We start from the raw sequence: 21604 nt of genomic DNA, 5'->3' as shown, positions 1-21604 counted from the left end.
GGGTACAGCGTCGCACGACCGCGCAATTGTCCGTTAAAGTCACGCAGTGCCGAATCGCAAAATAGGCCCTGGTCAGGAAGGGGGTAAAATCTTCCCGGGGCTTAAGTGGTTAACATGGGATTGGTGGGGAATAAAAAATACCCCAGCAGAAGAAATTTCTAGTCATTCTCTAAAATATCCACAAGATGGCAGCCAATCTCCCTAACTTTTCACTTGCTTCCCTCTGCGCATGCGTCACAGTGCTCACCATAGCAACCAGATACCGCTGGTCGGCCAGGAAAGCACGCGAGCTAAGGGATCTAGCCCTGCCATATAAGGTAAACCCCGCCTACTGGCCTTCGCGCCTCATAGGAACCACTAGAGGGCAAACCTTTACTAGACGCTTTTTCCCTTCAGCAGAGACGCGGCCATTTTCCTGTAGCTCAAATGAAGAGAGCTTTAGGGAAAGTATTGCGGATAGTAAAGCACTCATAAATATTTGTATAGCTACTTTTAGATTGTAGAGCTTTAATACAAGTAAATATATGGGGAGTTTGGTTCAGTACTAGCAGATGTGCGGCCATTTTGTTGTAGCTCCAGGGAAACGAGAAGAGGCGCTTGCAGCTCTAAGAAACTTCCTGGAGGGGGAGTGAGTCTGGGGAGCCGATACCCAGTGAGGAGGAGGTAATAATATCTTCTTATTATGAGAGGAGGGGGTCCCAGCACTCTGTGTGGACTGGATGGGGGGATGGTGTCACCTCCACACATCATCATCTTCCTGCTGTCCTCTGCTGTGGAGAACATTAGATGGGGGCTCTGCTGGGGCTGATGGTGAAGGGAACGTATTCTCCGGAAAGCCGCAAACCGCGTCTAGGTGCTACAGAAATGCGTGTACTGATAAGGGATAGAATTGCTTTCAAATTAAATGTTTCGTGTGCGTTCCCATGTCAGACGCAGGAAAATGACGCTCGTCTGCATCAAAGGAAAATACGCTCGTCCACATCACAGGGAAAACGACGCTCGTCCGCAAAACAGGAAAACGCGCTCATCTGTATAACAGGAAAACAACGCTTGTCTGAAAACAGAAAAATGACGCTCGTCCGTATAACAGGAAAATGACGCTCGTCCACATCACAGGAAAATGACGCTCGTCCACATCACAGGAAAATGCGCTCGTCCACATCACAGGAAAACGCGCTCGTCCGCATAACAGGAAAACGCGCTCGTCCGCATAACAGGAAAACGACGCCCGTCCGCATAACAGGAAAACGCGCTCGTCCGCATAACAGGAAAATGCACTCGTCCGCATAACAGGAAAACGCGCTCGTCCGCATAACAGGAAAACGACGCCCGTCCGCATAACAGGAAAACGACGCCCGTCCGCATAACAGGAAAACGCGCTCGTCCGCATAACAGGAAAACGCACTCGTCCGCATAACAGGAAAACAACGCATGTCCGCATAACAGGAAAACGCGCTCGTCCGCATAACAGGAAAACGACGCACGTCCGCATAACAGGAAAAGCACTCGTCCGCATAACAGGAAAACGACACACGTCCGCATAACAGGAAAACGACGCTCGTCCGCATAACAGGAAAACGACACACGTCCGCATAACAGGAAAACGACGCACGTCCGCATAACAGGAAAACGACGCACGTCCGCATAACAGGAAAAGCACTCGTCCGCATAACAGGAAAACGACGCACCTCCGCATAACAGGAAAACGCGCTCGTCCGCATAACAGGAAAACAACGCTCGTCCGCATAACAGGAAAACAACGCTCGTCCGCATAACAGGAAAACAACGCTCGTCCTCATAACAGGAAAACAACGCTCATCCGCATTACAGGAAACCGACGCTCGTCCGCATTACAGGAAAACGACACTCTTCCCCCTTAACAGGAAAACGACACTCGTCCACAGTATAAGAAAACAACGCTCGTCCGTATAACAGGAAAACAACGCTCGTCCGCATCACAGGAAAACAACGCTCATCCGCATTACAGGAAAACGACGCTCTTCCGCCTTAACAGGAAAACGACACTCGTCCACAGTATAGGAAAACGATGCTCGTCCGCATAACAGGGAAACGCGCTCGTCCACATAACAGGAAAACGCGCTCGTCCACATAACAGGAAAATTAAGCTCTTCCACATAACAGGAAAACGACGCTCGTCCTCATCACAGGAAAAAGACGCTCTTCCGCATCACAGGAAAACGCGCTCGTCCACAATATAGGAAAACGACGCTCATCCGAATAACAGGAGAACTACGCTTGTCCGCAGCACAGGAAAACGCGGTAATCCACATGACAGGAAAACAAAACTCGTCCTCATCACAGGAAAACGTGCTCGTCCACGTAACAGGAAAACGACGCTCGTCCACATAACAGGAAAACGTCGCTCATCCGCATCACAGGAAATCGAGACTCGTCTGCATCACAAGAAAACAACGCTAGTCCAAATAACAGGAAAATTACGCTCGTGCGCATTACAGGAAAACGTGCTCGTCCACATACCTGGAAAATGGCGCACATTAGATATACCACGGAACACATTAGATATACCACGGACCACATTAGATATACCACGGAACACATTAGATATACCACGGACCACATTAGATATACCACTGACCACATTAGATATACCACAGACCACATTAGATATACCACGGAACACATTAGATATAACATGGAACACAGTGAAGACAGTCATCATCAAGTGAAGAAAATATGGCACAACAGTGAGGAGGAGGTAATAATATCTTCTTATTATGAGAGAAGGGGGTCCCAGCACTCTGTGTGGACTGGATGGGGGGATGGTGTCACCTCCACACATCATCATCTTCCTGCTGTCCTCTGCTGTGGAGAACATTAGATGGGGGCTCTGCTGGGGCTGATGGTGAAGGGAACGTATTCTCCGGAAAGCCGCAAACCGCGTCTAGGTGCTACAGAAATGCGTGTACTGATAAGGGATAGAATTGCTTTCAAATTAAATGTTTCGTGTGCGTTCCCATGTCAGACGCAGGAAAATGACGCTCGTCTGCATCAAAGGAAAATACGCTCGTCCACATCACAGGGAAAACGACGCTCGTCCGCAAAACAGGAAAACGCGCTCATCTGTATAACAGGAAAACAACGCTTGTCTGAAAACAGAAAAATGACGCTCGTCCGTATAACAGGAAAATGACGCTCGTCCACATCACAGGAAAATGCGCTCGTCCACATCACAGGAAAACGCGCTCGTCCGCATAACAGGAAAACGCGCTCGTCCGCATAACAGGAAAACGACGCCCGTCCGCATAACAGGAAAACGCGCTCGTCCGCATAACAGGAAAATGCACTCGTCCGCATAACAGGAAAACGCGCTCGTCCGCATAACAGGAAAACGACGCCCGTCCGCATAACAGGAAAACGACGCCCGTCCGCATAACAGGAAAACGCGCTCGTCCGCATAACAGGAAAACGCACTCGTCCGCATAACAGGAAAACAACGCATGTCCGCATAACAGGAAAACGCGCTCGTCCGCATAACAGGAAAACGACGCACGTCCGCATAACAGGAAAAGCACTCGTCCGCATAACAGGAAAACGACACACGTCCGCATAACAGGAAAACGACGCTCGTCCGCATAACAGGAAAACGACACACGTCCGCATAACAGGAAAACGACGCACGTCCGCATAACAGGAAAACGACGCACGTCCGCATAACAGGAAAAGCACTCGTCCGCATAACAGGAAAACGACGCACCTCCGCATAACAGGAAAACGCGCTCGTCCGCATAACAGGAAAACAACGCTCGTCCGCATAACAGGAAAACAACGCTCGTCCGCATAACAGGAAAACAACGCTCGTCCTCATAACAGGAAAACAACGCTCATCCGCATTACAGGAAACCGACGCTCGTCCGCATTACAGGAAAACGACACTCTTCCCCCTTAACAGGAAAACGACACTCGTCCACAGTATAGGAAAACAACGCTCGTCCGTATAACAGGAAAACAACGCTCGTCCGCATCACAGGAAAACAACGCTCATCCGCATTACAGGAAAACGACGCTCTTCCGCCTTAACAGGAAAACGACACTCGTCCACAGTATAGGAAAACGATGCTCGTCCGCATAACAGGGAAACGCGCTCGTCCACATAACAGGAAAACGCGCTCGTCCACATAACAGGAAAATTAAGCTCTTCCACATAACAGGAAAACGACGCTCGTCCTCATCACAGGAAAAAGACGCTCTTCCGCATCACAGGAAAACACGCTCGTCCACAATATAGGAAAACGACGCTCATCCGAATAACAGGAAAACTACGCTTGTCCGCAGCACAGGAAAACGCGGTAATCCACATGACAGGAAAACAAAACTCGTCCTCATCACAGGAAAACGTGCTCGTCCACGTAACAGGAAAACGACGCTCGTCCACATAACAGGAAAACGTCGCTCATCCGCATCACAGGAAATCGAGACTCGTCTGCATCACAAGAAAACAACGCTAGTCCAAATAACAGGAAAATTACGCTCGTGCGCATTACAGGAAAACGTGCTCGTCCACATACCTGGAAAATGGCGCACATTAGATATACCACGGAACACATTAGATATACCACGGACCACATTAGATATACCACGGAACACATTAGATATACCACGGACCACATTAGATATACCACTGACCACATTAGATATACCACAGACCACATTAGATATACCACGGAACACATTAGATATAACATGGAACACAGTGAAGACAGTCATCATCAAGTGAAGAAAATATGGCACAACAGTGAGGAGGAGGTAATAATATCTTCTTATTATGAGAGAAGGGGGTCCCAGCACTCTGTGTGGACTGGATGGGGGGATGGTGTCACCTCCACACATCATCATCTTCCTGCTGTCCTCTGCTGTGGAGAACATTAGATGGGGGCTCTGCTGGGGCTGATGGTGAAGGGAACGTATTCTCCGGAAAGCCGCAAACCGCGTCTAGGTGCTACAGAAATGCGTGTACTGATAAGGGATAGAATTGCTTTCAAATTAAATGTTTCGTGTGCGTTCCCATGTCAGACGCAGGAAAATGACGCTCGTCTGCATCAAAGGAAAATACGCTCGTCCACATCACAGGGAAAACGACGCTCGTCCGCAAAACAGGAAAACGCGCTCATCTGTATAACAGGAAAACAACGCTTGTCTGAAAACAGAAAAATGACGCTCGTCCGTATAACAGGAAAATGACGCTCGTCCACATCACAGGAAAATGCGCTCGTCCACATCACAGGAAAACGCGCTCGTCCGCATAACAGGAAAACGCGCTCGTCCGCATAACAGGAAAACGACGCCCGTCCGCATAACAGGAAAACGCGCTCGTCCGCATAACAGGAAAATGCACTCGTCCGCATAACAGGAAAACGCGCTCGTCCGCATAACAGGAAAACGACGCCCGTCCGCATAACAGGAAAACGACGCCCGTCCGCATAACAGGAAAACGCGCTCGTCCGCATAACAGGAAAACGCACTCGTCCGCATAACAGGAAAACAACGCATGTCCGCATAACAGGAAAACGCGCTCGTCCGCATAACAGGAAAACGACGCACGTCCGCATAACAGGAAAAGCACTCGTCCGCATAACAGGAAAACGACACACGTCCGCATAACAGGAAAACGACGCTCGTCCGCATAACAGGAAAACGACACACGTCCGCATAACAGGAAAACGACGCACGTCCGCATAACAGGAAAACGACGCACGTCCGCATAACAGGAAAAGCACTCGTCCGCATAACAGGAAAACGACGCACCTCCGCATAACAGGAAAACGCGCTCGTCCGCATAACAGGAAAACAACGCTCGTCCGCATAACAGGAAAACAACGCTCGTCCGCATAACAGGAAAACAACGCTCGTCCTCATAACAGGAAAACAACGCTCATCCGCATTACAGGAAACCGACGCTCGTCCGCATTACAGGAAAACGACACTCTTCCCCCTTAACAGGAAAACGACACTCGTCCACAGTATAAGAAAACAACGCTCGTCCGTATAACAGGAAAACAACGCTCGTCCGCATCACAGGAAAACAACGCTCATCCGCATTACAGGAAAACGACGCTCTTCCGCCTTAACAGGAAAACGACACTCGTCCACAGTATAGGAAAACGATGCTCGTCCGCATAACAGGGAAACGCGCTCGTCCACATAACAGGAAAACGCGCTCGTCCACATAACAGGAAAATTAAGCTCTTCCACATAACAGGAAAACGACGCTCGTCCTCATCACAGGAAAAAGACGCTCTTCCGCATCACAGGAAAACGCGCTCGTCCACAATATAGGAAAACGACGCTCATCCGAATAACAGGAAAACTACGCTTGTCCGCAGCACAGGAAAACGCGGTAATCCACATGACAGGAAAACAAAACTCGTCCTCATCACAGGAAAACGTGCTCGTCCACGTAACAGGAAAACGACGCTCGTCCACATAACAGGAAAACGTCGCTCATCCGCATCACAGGAAATCGAGACTCGTCTGCATCACAAGAAAACAACGCTAGTCCAAATAACAGGAAAATTACGCTCGTGCGCATTACAGGAAAACGTGCTCGTCCACATACCTGGAAAATGGCGCACATTAGATATACCACGGAACACATTAGATATACCACGGACCACATTAGATATACCACGGACCACATTAGATATACCACGGACCACATTAGATATACCACTGACCACATTAGATATACCACAGACCACATTAGATATACCACGGAACACATTAGATATAACATGGAACACAGTGAAGACAGTCATCATCAAGTGAAGAAAATATGGCACAACAGTGACATTATTTAGAACTTGGATGTCCCTCCACAATTCATGAAAAGACGGGAAGAAAACTGGTCAAGGAGGCGGCCAAGAGGTCTACAGCAACAATAAAGGAGCTGCAGGAATATCTGGCAAGTACTGGCTGTGTGATACATGTGACAACAATCCCCCGTATTCTTCATATGTCTGGGCTATGGGGTAGAGTGGCAATACAGAAGCCTTTTCTTACGAAGAAAAACATCCAAGCCTGGCTAAATTTAGCAAAAACACATCTGAAGTCTCCCAAAAGCATGTAGGAAAATGTGTTCTGGTCTAATGGAACCAAGCTTGAACTTTTTAGCCATAATTGCAAAAGATCTGTTTGGCGCAAAATCAGCTCTGCACATCACCATAAGAACACCATACCCACCGTGAAGCATGGCGGTGGCAGCATCATGCTTTGGGGCTGTTTTTCTTCAGCCGGAACATGGGCCTTAGTCATGGTAGAGGGAATTATGAAGAGTTCCAAATACCAGTCAGTATTGGCACAAAGCCTTCAGGCTTCTGCTAGAAAGGTGAACATGAAGAGGAACTTCATCTTTCAGCATGACACCGACCCAAAGCATACATCCAAATCAACAAAGGAATGGCCGGACCAGAAGATTAAAGCTTTGTAATGGCCCAGCCAGAGCCCAGACCTGAATTCAATTGAAAATCTGTGGGGTGATCTGAAGAGGGCTGTGCACAGGAGATGCCCTCACAATATTACAGATTTGGAGTGTTTTTGCAAAGAAGAGTGGGCAAATATTGCCAGGTCAAGATGTGCCATGCTGATAGACTCCTACCCAAAAAGACTGATTGCTGTAATAAAATCAAAAGGTGCTTCAAAGTATTAGTGTAAGGGTGTGCACACTTATGCAATCATATTATTTAATTTTTTTTATTTTTACTTCCCTCCACCTAAAAGATTTCAGTTTGTTGTTCAACTGAGTTGTACAGTTTATAGCTCACAATAAAGGTGGAAAAAGTTCTGAAATGATTTATTTGTCTCATTTTTTTACATCACAGAAACCTGACATTTTAATAGGGGTGTGTAGACTTTTTATATCCACTGTATATGACACACCCTAAGTGCATTTTTTATTTTTTTTGTGTGTGTGCGCATAAACCTTTTTTAGTTCACTTTTTGTGTTCTGTATCTGCACACTGCACTGCGGGCTCGAAAAAGAACCAAAAAATGGGGCTTTGTCTCTAGCAGCTTCCATACACCTGTCCAGTGAGAGTGCCCTTGCTTGCCTTTGATGTGGTCTCTGTGGATTATTGTAATAGTACTTAGGCGTGGCATCAATCAAAAAATATACCCAAAGCTCTGCTCAAGACACGCTCCTCTTGTATCTGGGTGATGGCCACTATAGTCCATCTCCACTCTGTGTCAGAAATATAAAAGAATTATTAGCCATGCTTTACTCTAAGGCCCCTTTCACACGAGCGATCCGATCAGATCCGTCTGTCAGTTTTTTAGGAGGATCCAGAGTTGTATAAAGTACTCAAAACCCATACTTGTGTAAAAGTACAAGTGCTCGATCAAAAAGTGACTTGAGTAGAAGTGGAAGTGCTCGATCAAAAAGTGACTTGAGTAGAAGTACTAAAGTATTCAACATTTTTTGTACTTAAAGCGGAGTTTCGGGCACAAAATCGACCTAATCGATTTTGTGCCCATCCGCTGGATCTTCTTTACCTGAAAAGGAATTGGATAGTTAGGTATATATTTTTTTTTTTTTTTACCCACCTTGTAATTGTACATAGAAAATACTCACCTCTTCTTCACTTCCTCCCTTTGTGCTGCGTCTCCGCCGTCACTTCCTCCTTTGCGATGATTCCTGGGAGCTGAACGTCATCGCTCCCAGGAATCAATGCGACGGCACCGGCCCCGCTCGTCACTTCCGGGTGACGCCGCATTTCCTGCTAAACAGCTTCTGGGCATGCCCAGAAGCTGTGGAGGAATGCGGCGCCGCACCGGAAGTGACGAGAGGGGCCGATGCAGGCGCATTCTGGGAGAAGAAGACACGGAAGAGGACTCGGAAGAGGATCGCGCCGGCTTCAGCTGCCCACAAGAGAGATGGTAACGCTGGAGAAGAAATTTTATAAGTGAGTATTTCTTCTTGCAGGTAAGTGCGAACCGGGACAGATCAGAGGCCATCCATTGTGGAATGTACTAGCCCTGACTGTCCCGGGGGTATGTCTATTGAAAAAAACGTTTTCGTGCCCGGAACTCCGCTTTAAGTATTGCAAGTAGTTTTTTTTTTTTAATTTTGCTACTCAAGTACTGAAAGTAAAAGTACCAGTAGTTTTGAAAAAAAAAATTGCTACTCAAGTACTGAAAGTAAAAGTACAAGTACTGTGTTATGTAGTTATTAAAGAAAGAAGTCAAAAGTTTGAACATCATATTGTTTTTTATTATTTCAAATGCAGCTTTTATTTATACATACAGTAGCATTTATTTTCGTATGCGCTGATAATACATTATGTTTTGAGCTTCATGAAACCTGCCATCTACTGTTCTGGCAGTGGTCATTTTTATAATTGTAACGAGTAACTGTGCAGCACAAAAAAAAAAAATATCGGAGTTAGAGCTGCACGATTAATCGTAACAGAATCGAGATCGCGATTCACTCCCCCTGACGATCTTAACATGACACTTGCTCGATTCTTTACATAGCTGTGAGGGAGCAGCTGTCAAAAAAAAAAAAAAAAAGCCTCCCGCAAAAGCCTATCAGCATTAGTCTCCCACTGAACTGTAAACACAAATGATTACATTGTATCTTTTCTTTCCCTCTGCTGGAGGAAGGAAGTTTAACCTCCTTAAAGACTAAACCTTTTTCCTACACTTGTTGCTTGCAAGTTAAATCAGTTTATTTTTCCTAGAAAAGTAGTTAGAACCCCCAAACATTTATATATTTTTTTTTTTTAGCAGAGACCCTGCAGAATAAAATGGTGATTGTTGTAAATTTTTATGTCACACTGTATTTGCGCAGCAGTCTTTCAAACGCAATTAATACACTTTAATGAATAAAAAAATAAAACAAAACCGTAAAGTTATCCCAATTTTTTTTATAATGTAAAAGATGTTACACAGAGAATCGTGATCTTTATTCCAAGCAAAAAAATCGTGATTCTCATTTTGGCCAGAATCGTGCAGCTCTAATCGGAGTAGAAGTATTGAAATCATCGAAAAATGTAGTGAAGTAAAAGTGGAAGTAGGAGAAAAAAAATCTACTCTAGGAAAGTACAGATACCGCCTTTCAGTACTTAAGTACAGTAGTGAAGTAGTTCTACTTAGTTACTATACATCTCTGGGCGGATCTGATCAGATCTCTATCGGGCAGCGGATGTCAGCACCCGCTGCCATCCACATCTGACCCTGTCCGTGAAATCCGGACGGATGGAAACCCTATTTTCCATCCGTCCAGGGGATCGGATGAGAGCGGTCAGGCGGTCCGCTCTCATCCGATTCCCCCATAGAGGTGGATGGGGCTCTGACATCTCCCTCTCCGCACACAGAGTCACCTTCCTGCTCAGCGGGTATCTGTGTTTACGATCCCCCGCTGAGCAGCACGGATCCGCCTACGGAGGCGGACCGTGTGAAAGAGCCCTTAGCTTCTCTTGCCGTATTTATAAGTGGTTAACAAAGTCACTTCATACAACAATGTCTGGGAATCAACCTTCCTCTATGCATTTTACCACTCCTGGCTTGTTTAGGACAGTGGTTCTCAAATCCGGTCCTCGGGACCCACTAACAGGCCAGATTTTAAGTATTACCTTGGGGGATGCAGACTAGAATACTGCAATCACTGAGAAGCAAATGAGATCACCTGTGATGTAATTTAGTTATCTTGCAAACCTGGCCTGTTGGTGGGTCCCGAGGACCGGATTTGAGAACCACTGGTTTAGGATAGGGGGAGTCCTTGCGAGCAAGCAGGGAGTGTTGAAATGCGATTTTCTTTTCACATGACTAGATAACTGAAGTCTCATCGCCTAATGTAAATCAGCCAAAATGACTCATAGGGGTCTATTTATAAAAGATTTGTTGAATGGATGACCCAAACATTCGCCAAGTATCACAAATTCTGACTGTATTTTGTTTACCCACTTCAGCCCCGGAAAGATTTACCCCCTTAAAGCGGAGTTCCGGGCACAGAAACATTTTTTCAGTGAACATACCCCCGGGACAGTCAGGGCTAGTACATTCCACAATGGATAGCCTCTGATCTGTCCCGGTTCGCACTTACCTGCAAGAAGAAATACTTACTTATAAAATTTCTTCTACAGCGTTGCCATCTCTGTTGTGGGCAGCTGAAGCCGGCGCGATCCTCTTCTGCGTCCTCTTCCGTGTTTTCTTCTCCCAGAATGCGCCTGCACCGGTCCCACTCGTCACTTCCGGTGCGGCGCCGCATTCCTCCACAGCTTCTGGGCATGCCCAGAAGCTTTTTAGCAGGGAATGCGGCGTCGCCCCGGAAGTGACGAGCGGGGCCGGTGCCGTCGCATTGATTCCTGGGAGCAATGACGTTCAGCTCCCAGGAATCATCGCAAAGAGGAAGTGACGGCGGAGCCGCGGCACAAAGGGAGGAAGTGAAGAAGAGGTGAGTATTTTCTATCTACAATTACAAGGTGAGTAAAAAAAAAAATATACCTAACTATCCAATTCCTTTTCAGGTGAAGAAGAGCCAGCGGATGGGCACAAAATCGATTAGGTCGATTTTGTGCCCGGAACTCCGCTTTAATAACCAGGCCATTTTTTTACGAAACGGCACTGCGTTACTTTAACGGACAATTGCGCGGTCATGCGACACTGTACCCAAATAAAATGTATGCCTTTTGGCTTTCTTTTGCAGGTTTTTGATCACCTCTCTGCGGTTTTTATTTTTGACGGTATAAACAAAAAAAAAGACCAACAATTTTGAAAAAAAAAAAAATATATATATATACGGTATATATATATATATTTTGCTATAAAACATATTCAATAAAAAAATGTAAAAATTCCGTTTTCTTCATTCATTTAGACCAATATGTATGCTGCCACATTTTTTTGGTAAACAGAAATCCCAATAGGCGTATATTGATTGGTTTGCGCAAACGTTATCGCATCTACAAATTATGGGATTTTTAATTTATTTTTATTTTTTTCTAGTATTTGCGTTGATCAGCGACTTATAGTTGGACTGTGATATTTGCGGCGGACAAATCGGAGACCTAACTGACACTTTTGACACTTTTCGCGGACCAGTGACACTATTACAGTGATCAGTGCTAAAACCGCCATAGGAATCCATCTCACTACGCAACCAGAAGATCACTATATCAGCTACTTCAGCCATATCCTTAGGCCCCGTTCACACTGGGGCGACGCTACTTCGCCAGGCGACCTCACAGGTCACGGCGCGCTGCTCGCACCGCGACCTCGGAGCGGCCGGCACGGACTTCATAACATAGAAGTCAATGCAGGTCGCTCCGGGTCGCCCCAAAGAAGCCCCGGACCCTTTTTCTAAGTCGGAGCGACTTGTGTCGCTCCTATTAGAACGGGTCCACAGCTTCTCTGTGGAAGGCGACCTGTCAGGCGACCAGCTGAGAAGCTGTCATTACATGGAGCGGGAGGGGACGTCCCCCCCCCCCCCTTCCCGCGGCTCGCCTGGGTCTCCCATCCCACCGGGAGACCCGGGCAACCAGCCTGCATGGCCGCCGAAGACCCAATCAAAGCTGCATTCTGCTCTGATCGGGTCTTCATGTAAAAACCCGGAAGTGATGTCATGAGTGACATCACTTCCAGGTACTGTCTGGCGCCAGATTCAAAAAAATTACAGCATTCAAAACAAATTTGGTGTTTTGAATGCTTTTAAGTGCAGAGCAGGGGTTTGGGGTCATATAGACCCCCATATCTCTCCAGAAGAATACCTGTCAAATAAAAAAATAAAAAACATTTTTTTTTGTACGAAAATATCGGACAATATCGGCTGATACCGATATGCATTGGCCAAAATATTTGTATCAGTATCGGCAACGAAAGACCGATATCGGGCGATCACTAGTTGACATACATTGTTTTTGTTATAGAACTCTTTGCTGTTTTATTATTTATTATTATTATTTTTTTTTTTTTTTTATAGTTCATTGTTCTCACGTTGATAACCTTTAGCCCCCATTCACACTGGAGCGACACTACTTCGCACCGCGACCTCTGAGGTCGCGGTGCGAGCAGCGCGCCGCGACCTCGGAGCGGCCGCCACGGACTTCGTAACACTGAAGTCTATGGCGGTCGCCTCCTGGTCGCCTCAAAGAAGCTCCGGACCCTTTTTCTGAGTCGGAGCGACTTGTGTCGCTCCTATCAGAACGGGTCTGCAGCTTCCCTATGGGAGGTGACCTGCGGCGTCCTGTGAGGCGACCAGGTCGCCTCACAGGTCGCCCCAGTGTGAACGGGGGCTTAGGCTCCGTTCACATGTAGGCATTTTTGGGGAGTTTTTCTGCTCTAGGATCAGCTCTCAAAACGCCCAACAAGACAAATCCTATTCATTTCAATGGCCCCTGTTCACATCTGAGCGTTTTGACGCTGTAAGCAAAATGCCCAACGCTCAAAAAAGTACATGAGCTTCTTTTTGGGCAGATTACAGGCGTTTTCCATTGGTTTCTATTCTATCTAAAAACGCCTGCACTTAAAACGCATGTAAATCGCGGTAAAAATCGCGGTAAAAACGCGTGAAACCGCTACGCTCAGGTGTGAATGTAGCCTCAATAAATTATTTAATTATTACTTCTTAATAATTTTTTCATTCTTTGTTTTCTGTTATAGATTAAGTTATGCTAAACGTTCATTATTTAGTTGAGCATATTGAAGCCATCGTGTGAGCTGCAGTTTCCTGGCAAATGGCCAGGCTAGGAAAGAGTCTGGAGTACATGGACTGTGCCGAGGGCATGATGTTTGGATGCTTTTTACATTTGAAGCTGATATCTCATAGAATCTACTCTTAAGGTTAGTGAAGATTTCCACTCCACCACGTGTTCTCATGCTGACAATTATATACCCTCAACTAATTGTGCACTTATTCTGATAGTAATATACTTCTAAACTCTCTGCTTCCTCATCCTGACAGTTATATACCTCTCAACAATCTGTGTCCACATCCTGACAGTTATATACCTCTCAACTCTCTGTGCCCTTATCCTGACAGTTATATATCTCTCAACAATCGGTGATCTCATCGACCGTTATATACCTCATCCTGACAGTTACATTATATACCTCTTAACTCTGTGTTCTCATCCTGACAATTACATACCTCTCAACTCTCTGTGCCCTTATCCTGACAGTTATATACCCCTCCACAATCGGTGATCTCATCGACCGTTATATACCTCTCAACTCTCTGTGTCCTCATCCTGACAGTTATATACCTCTCAACTCTCTGTGCCCTTATCCTGACAGTTATATACCTCTCAATAATCGTGATCTCATCAACAGTTATATACCTCTCAACTCTGTGTTCTCATCCTGACAATTACATACCTCTCAACTCTCTGTGCCCTTATCCTGACAGTTATATACCTCTCAACTCTCTGTATCTGTATACTGACAGTTAAATACCTCTCAACTCTCTGTATCTTTAGCCTGACAGTTATATACCTCTCAACAACGTGCATCCTCATCCTGACAGTTATATACCTCTCAACTCTCTGTGTCCTTATCCTGACAGATATATACCTCTCAAGAATCGGTGATCTCATCGACAGTTATATACGTCTCAACTCTCTGTGTTCTCATCCTGACAGTTATATACCTCTCAACAATCTGTGTCCTCATCCTGACAGTTATATATCTCTCAACTCTCTGTGCCCTCATCCTGACAGTTACAGTATATACCTCTCAACTCTGTGTTCTCATCCTGACAATTACATTCCTCCCAACTCTCTGTGCCCTTATCCTGACAGTTATATACCTCTCAACTCTCTGTATCTTTATCCTGATAGTTAAATACCTCTCAACTCTCTGTATCTTTATCCTGACAGTTATATACCTCTCAAAAATCTGTGCTCTCGTCCTGGCAGGTATTGTATACACCTCTCAACTCTCTGTGCTCCTATTCTGACAGTTATATACTCATCCACCTTCTCTGTCCTTATCCTGACAGTTACAAACCCCTCCAATGTATTTCCTTCCCTCATCCCTTTGTTTCTCCCCAATTTCTCTGCCCTGTAGGCTGTATGCAGTCATCTACACTATGATGCTACCCTTCCACTGCAGCTCCTTTCTGCCCAAGACCCTGCTCTGTAAGCTATGTGCTATCTTCCATATTATTCAATTCCTTTACTATGACCACTGCACTCACCTCGCCCTATGCTCTAGTATAGGTGTGTCAGTGGAAGTGTGAAAATTTCATAGTGCTTGTGGTCATTAGGTCAGCAGGAGGAGGAATAGTGCCCAATGTTGGTGTCAGTGGAAGGAATAGTGCCCAATGTTTGTGTCAATGGAAGGCATAGTGCCCAATGTTTGTGTCAATGGAAGGAATAGTGCCCAATGTTTGTCTCAATGGGAGGAATAGTGCTCAATGTTGGTTTCATTGGAAAGAACAGCGTCTCCTCATTGGTGTGTGTGAGATGCATAGTGTCCCATTGTTGATGTCACTAGAAGAAATCGTTCCCGATATCAGTGGGAGAAATTGTGCCCCATCGTTGTAGTCCATGGAAGGAATGGTGCCACATTGTTGGTATCAGAGTGAGGGATAGTGCCCAGCGTTTGTCTTGATGGGAGGCATTGGGCCAATTTTTTGTGTCAGTTGGAGGAATAGGGCCCAGTGTTTGTCTTAGTGGGAGGAACAGGACCCATTGTTGTCAGTGGGAGGAATATTGTACAACATTGGTTTCAGTAGGAAGAACGGCATCCAATTGTTGGTGTCAGTGGGATTTATAGTGCCCTGATATTGTTTTTAGTGAAAGGAATGGTGCCTCATCATTGGTGTCAGTGGAAGGAATGGTGCCTCATCATTGGTGTCAGTGGAAGGAATGGTGCCTCATTGTTTGTGTAAGAAGGATGAATAGTGCCTAGGGATGCACCGAAATGAAATTCTTGGCCAAAGCCGAATAATAATGAAATGCTTGGCCGAAGGCCGAATACCGAACGCGGTGTTTCGCTTTTTTTAACATAAAGTATGCCCATTAGCGTGCCCCTTAACATAAAATATGCCCATCAGAGTGCCCCTTAACATAAAATATGCTCATCAGAGTGCCCCTTAACATAAAATATGCTCATCAGCATGTCCCTTAGCATAAAATAAGGGGCACGCTGATGGGCACATTTTATGTTAGGGGCACTCTGATGGGCACATTTTATGTCAGGGGGCACGCTGATGGGCACATTTTATGTTAGGGGGCACGCTGATGGGCATATTTTATGTTAGGGGGCACGCTGATGGGCACATTTTATGTTAGGGGGCACTCTGATGGGCAAAACAAAACATTTAAATCAGCATTGCTCTTAACATAAAATATGCCCATTAGCGTGCCCCTTAAAATGAAATATGCCCATCAGAGTGCCCCTTAACATTAAATATGCTCATCAGCATGTCCCTTAGCATAAAATAAGGGGCACGCTGATGGCCACATTTTATGTCAAGGGGCACTTTATAGGGAACTCTAATATAATAAGCATGGCAAGTGGCAACAACATATGGCAGTCTGCACAATAATGCTTGTGCAGCTGCCAGCTACCGTATTCTTCTCCCCCAAATGTGCTCAGCTCCACATCACATACCTCAACTGCAGCCAGAGCCAAAAGCCGTGAACAGGGGGGCGGGGCGTGGACCTAGTGTGAAGGAGCTGCCAGTCAGGAGCAGGGGGCGGGACGTGCGCGTGACGTCACACCCCCTACTCGCAGCCGGACAGGACACCGGCGGCGTGTGAGAAGGGAGCCGCGAGCCGCAATGAGGAAGGTGAGCGGTCAGGGTGGAAGCTACAGAGGATCATTGCATACATTATCAGAGGGTTACTTACTGCAGAGGACATTTTTTACATAGATCATAATAGAGGACCGCGAGCCGCAATGAGGAAGGTGAGACATTGCTCGGCTCAAAATTATTCGGCCTTTTGATTTATTCGGCCGAACTTCGAAAGTGCCATTTTCTCTATTTTCGGCCGAATAATGTTCGGCCGCCGAATATTCGGTGCATCCCTAATAGTGCCCTAAGGGCCAAACAAAGGCAAGCCAATGGCCACGTTGGGCTCTGCTCTAGACTGTACATTCAGTGGGCTCTCTGTGGTCCTGCTTCCCTTCTATTTCACTTATGAGTTCTTTCTGATCAAACTGACCTTTCTCTTGACAGGCACAAGAACATTCACAATCTAGTGTTTATATCTGCATTTCTTAATAATTTGCACAGGAAGATATCTTCACTTTTGCAGTCGAATTTGAGAAAATCCCACATGTTTGTTATGTGTTCCCATTCACACTTAAAAAAACCAACATATATATATATATGTGTTTTTTTTTTTTAATTATCTTTATTTATTTTCAATAAAACATACCATGCAAAAAAGAGAGCCAGGACTGCAAGGCCACAATTTGCAACAAGCAGTTCTGAAACAGAAACAGTCAAACAGTAAAGAACAATGCCTGTGTATGGTACAGCCAGGTTCCACACAATAAATGATTTTAGGATAAAAAAATATATATATATATATTTCTCACCTTTTTAGATGTTTCTCAGGAGGAAGTGTCACGGCTGACTACAAGGTTTTTTTGAACAATGTAAAGCAGCCAAATTTTGATCTGTGTGTAGCCCTCCTTGTTCAACAAAAGCCAATGGTTAGATCAGATTTTATCAAACAGGACTGCTGGAAAACCTTGTTCACAGACATGGGAGTAAGTCACACATGTGCAAGTCACAAGCAAGTCTCAAGTCTTAACCTTCAAGTCTCAAGCAAGTCCCAAGTTACTGTGGCGAAAAGCAAGCAAGTCAAGTCGAGTCCCTGCTAGAAGTCAAGTCAAGTCAAGTCATTTATAATTGTCAAGTCATACAGTGGGTACGGAAAGTATTCAGACCCCCTTAAATTTTTCACTCTTTGTTATATTGCAGCCATTTGCTAAAATCATTTAGGTTCATTCTTCTTCCTCATGAATGTACACATAGCACCCCATACTGACAGAAAAACACAGAATTGTTGACATTGTTGCAGATTTATTAAAAAAGAAAAACTGAAATATCACATGGTCCTAAGTATTCAGACCCTTTGCTCAGTATTTAGTAGAAGCCCCCTTTTGATCTAATACAGCCAGGAGTCTTTTTGGGAAAGATGCAACAAGTCTTTCACACCTGGATTTGGGGATCCTCTGCCTTTCCTCCTTGCAGATCCTCTCCAGTTCTGTCAGGTTGGATGGTAAACGTTGGTGGACAGCCATTTTTAGGTCTCTCCAGAGATGCTCAATTGGGTTTAAGTCAGGGCTCTGGCTGGGCCATTCAAGAACAGTCACGGAGTTGTTGTGAAGCCACTCCTTCGTTATTTTAGCTGTGTGCTTAGGGTCATTGTCTTGTTGGAAGGTAAACCTTCGGCCCAGTCTGAGGTCCAGAGCACTCTGGAGAAGGTTTTTGTCCAGGATATCCCTGTACTTGGCCACATTCATCTTTCCCTCGATTGCAACCAGTCGTTCTGTCCCTGCAGCTGAAAAACACCCCCACAGCATGATGCTGCCACCACCATGCTTCACTGTTGGGACTGTATTGGACAGGTGATGAGCAGTGCCTGGTTTTCTCCACACATACCGCTTAGAATTAAGGCCAAAAAGTTCTATTTTGGTCTCATCAGACCAGACAATCTTATTTCTCACCATCTTGGAGTCCTTCAGGTGTTTTTTAGCAAACTCCATGCGGGCTTTCATGTGTCTTACACTGAGGAGGGGCTTCCGTCGGGCCACTCTGCCATAAGCCCCGACTGGTGGAGGGCTGCAGTGATGGTTGACTTTCTACAACTTTCTCCCATCTCCTGACTGCATCTCTGGAGCTCAGCCACAGTGATCTTTGGGTTCTTCTCTCTCTCTCTCTGGGTACCTCTCTTACCAAGGCTCTTCTCCCCCGATAGCTCAGTTTGGCCGGACGGCCAGCTCTAGGAAGGGTTCTGGTCGTCCCAAACGTCTTCCATTTGAGGATTATGGAGGCCACTGTGCTCTTAGGAACCTTAAGTGCAGCAGAAATCTTTTTGTAACCTTGGCCAGATCTGTGCCTTGCCACAATTCTGTCTCTGAGCTCTTCAGGCAGTTCCTTTGACCTCATGATTCTCATTTGCTCTGACATGCATTGTGATCTGGAAGGTCTTATATAGACAGGTGTGTGGCTTTCCTAATGAAGTCCAATCAGTATAATCAAACACAGCTGGACTCAAATGAAGGTGTAGAACCATCTCAAGGATGATCAGAAGAAATGGAAAGCACCTGAGTTAAATATATGAGTGTCACAGCAAAGGGTCTGAATACTTAGGACCATGTGATATTTCAGTTTTTCTTTTTTAATAAATCTGCAACAATGTCAACAATTCTGTGTTTTTCTGTCAGTATGGGGTGCTATGTGTACATTCATGAGGAAGAAGAATGAACTTAAATGATTTTAGCAAATGGCTGCAATATAACAAAGAGTGAAAAATTTAAGGGGGTCTGAATACTTTCCGTACCCACTGTACATCAAGCCAAAATACTGATCTACCCCAATTTTCACCTTTAAATCCGTTAAAAGTCAGTGGTCAGGAAAGGTTTTGTTTTATTTTCAACATTAACAAAACTGCTTAGTGCATTTTTCTTGGCATATTAAAGAAACACTTTGAATGCCCAAACAGCTCAAAATCCTTCGTCCGGTCATGCTTCAACACCACAGTCACTAAAAACATGTTAAGTATTTCCATTGTTAAACAGCCAGTGTCCTAAAAATCAGAACACACTGAGGTGTTTTAAGTGACTGTGGTGTAAGAAACATGTGGGGTTGTTTTTCAGGGGTTGGGCTTGGCCCCTTAGTTCCTGACGTAAGGTGTCAGCATGCCAAGACATTTTGGACAATTTCATGCTTCCAACTTTGTGGGAAAAGTTTGGGGATGGCCCCTTCCTGTTCCAACACGACTGCGCACCAGTGCACAAAGCAAGGTCCATAAAGACATGGATGAGCGAGTATGGTGTGGAGGAACTTGACTGGCCTGCACAGGGTCCTGACCTCAACCTGATAGTACACCTTTGGGATGAATTAGAGCAGAGACTACGAGCCAGACCTTTTATTCCAACTTCAGTGCTTGACGTCACAAATGTGCTTCTGGAAGAATGGTCAAACATTCCCATAGACACACTCCTAAACTTTGTGGACAGCCTTCCCAGAAGAGTTGAAGCTGTTATAGCTGCAAAGGGTGGGCCAACTCAATATTGAACCCTACGGACTAAGACTCGGATGCCATTAAAGTTCATGTGCTTGAAAAAACACGTGTCCAAAAACTTTTGGTAATATAGTGTATATGTAAAGTGCTGTGTAAATTGACAGTGATGAGGGCATGGTCTGGAGCGTGATGGGATAGGTCGCATATGGTGAGAGCTCCGTCTACCCGATCTCCGGTATATCCATCCTGTAGCGATATCTCCATTTTTACTTACCTCTATCGGTGCCCCAAGTCCCGCTGAACCTCCGGGCATCATGTTTCCTCCGTAACGGGGCGCGGATGCCAGTGCACAGCTCACTAAGTTTCGCCGGCAGGAGCCGTCTCCACAGGCCGAAGATAGCGCCGGCTCCTCCTCCACCTCCGAAAAGACCGCGGCAGATACCGCCAAGGTGCTAGATGCTATCTCCCTCTGCCAAAGCACCCTTACTTCAAAGATAGAGGAAGTCCAGATCGATATCTCCCTGATACGGCAAGACATGTCTAAGCTGCGGGACCGGGTCACGGAGGCTGAGACACGCATAAGTGCCAGTGAGGACATCTTGCATCCCCTGCAGCACTCCGCTGAGGAGCTCCAACGCCAAGTGCAGCAGCTCCATTCCAAACAGGATGATATGGAGAATCGTCTCTGCCGCTGCGATCTCTGATTCATCGGCTTGCCTGAGAGGGCTGAGGGGAACGATCCGGCTAGCTTCCTGGAAGACCTGCTTCTTCCCACCTATGGCTGTGAGTCTTTCTCTGTCATGTTTGCGGTAGAGAGGGCCCAACGTATCCCGGCGCGGCCTCCCCCATCTGGAGCCCCGGCCCGCACGTTCATTGCCAAATTTCTTAATTTCCGGGGACAGAGATAAAATCCTTCGCCTTTCCAGAGAAAAGGGTAATATTCCCTATCAAAGTGGACATGTGGCTGCCTTCCCGGATTTCTCGAATGAAGTTCAGCGTCTGCGGGCCCATTTCCAGGAGGTTAAACACCGCATGCGGGCCTTGCATTTAAAATATGCCATGTTATACCCTGCTCGTCTTAGGGTGGAGGTAAATTGACAGTGATATATAAGTACCTGTAATAAAATAAAAAACAAAACCTAAAAAGAGAATGGGGATAGGCAGAACAGAGCGCCAAAGTGCTGCAAGTTGGGCAGCAGGGCTCTATATTAATCTTCTATTAAGGGCTTTAGTCTTTGCAATGGCATTTTTATATTTAATCTGACTGTATATACTGCTGGTCGTTCTTTTCTTTCAATTTCTGAAAGTATAAATACATTTTTCAGTGAGTGGGTTCTTCTCATGTCATGTCCAGAATAAGACAATTCAGGCGGTTTTCAGAAGTATCCTGAGTCTTGGTCTGCTGGTCCACTGCTAACCTGGGATGA

The 21604-nt window shown here is 45.7% G+C and overlaps 1 protein-coding gene and 1 long non-coding RNA gene across 2 annotated transcripts in view; both read left to right on the top strand.

Annotated features, from left to right (window-relative positions):
• The window catches only part of LOC309564357 (uncharacterized protein), a 1447080-nt gene that overhangs the window by 671254 nt on the left and 754222 nt on the right, over positions 1–21604 (top strand). The window lies entirely within an intron of this gene.
• On the top strand, positions 587–21603 carry LOC309563037. Its single transcript, XR_014225699.1, has 3 exons — positions 587–663; positions 13633–13812; positions 21503–21603. It is a non-coding gene; the product is annotated as an uncharacterized lncRNA (long non-coding RNA).

The sequence above is a fragment of the Pelophylax lessonae genome (assembly GCF_965119305.1).
Source record: "Pelophylax lessonae genome assembly, chromosome: 9".
Taxonomy (NCBI): domain Eukaryota; kingdom Metazoa; phylum Chordata; class Amphibia; order Anura; family Ranidae; genus Pelophylax; species Pelophylax lessonae.
The sequence above is the reverse complement of the archived record's forward strand: the minus strand, read 5'-3'. Positions and strand labels throughout refer to the sequence as shown.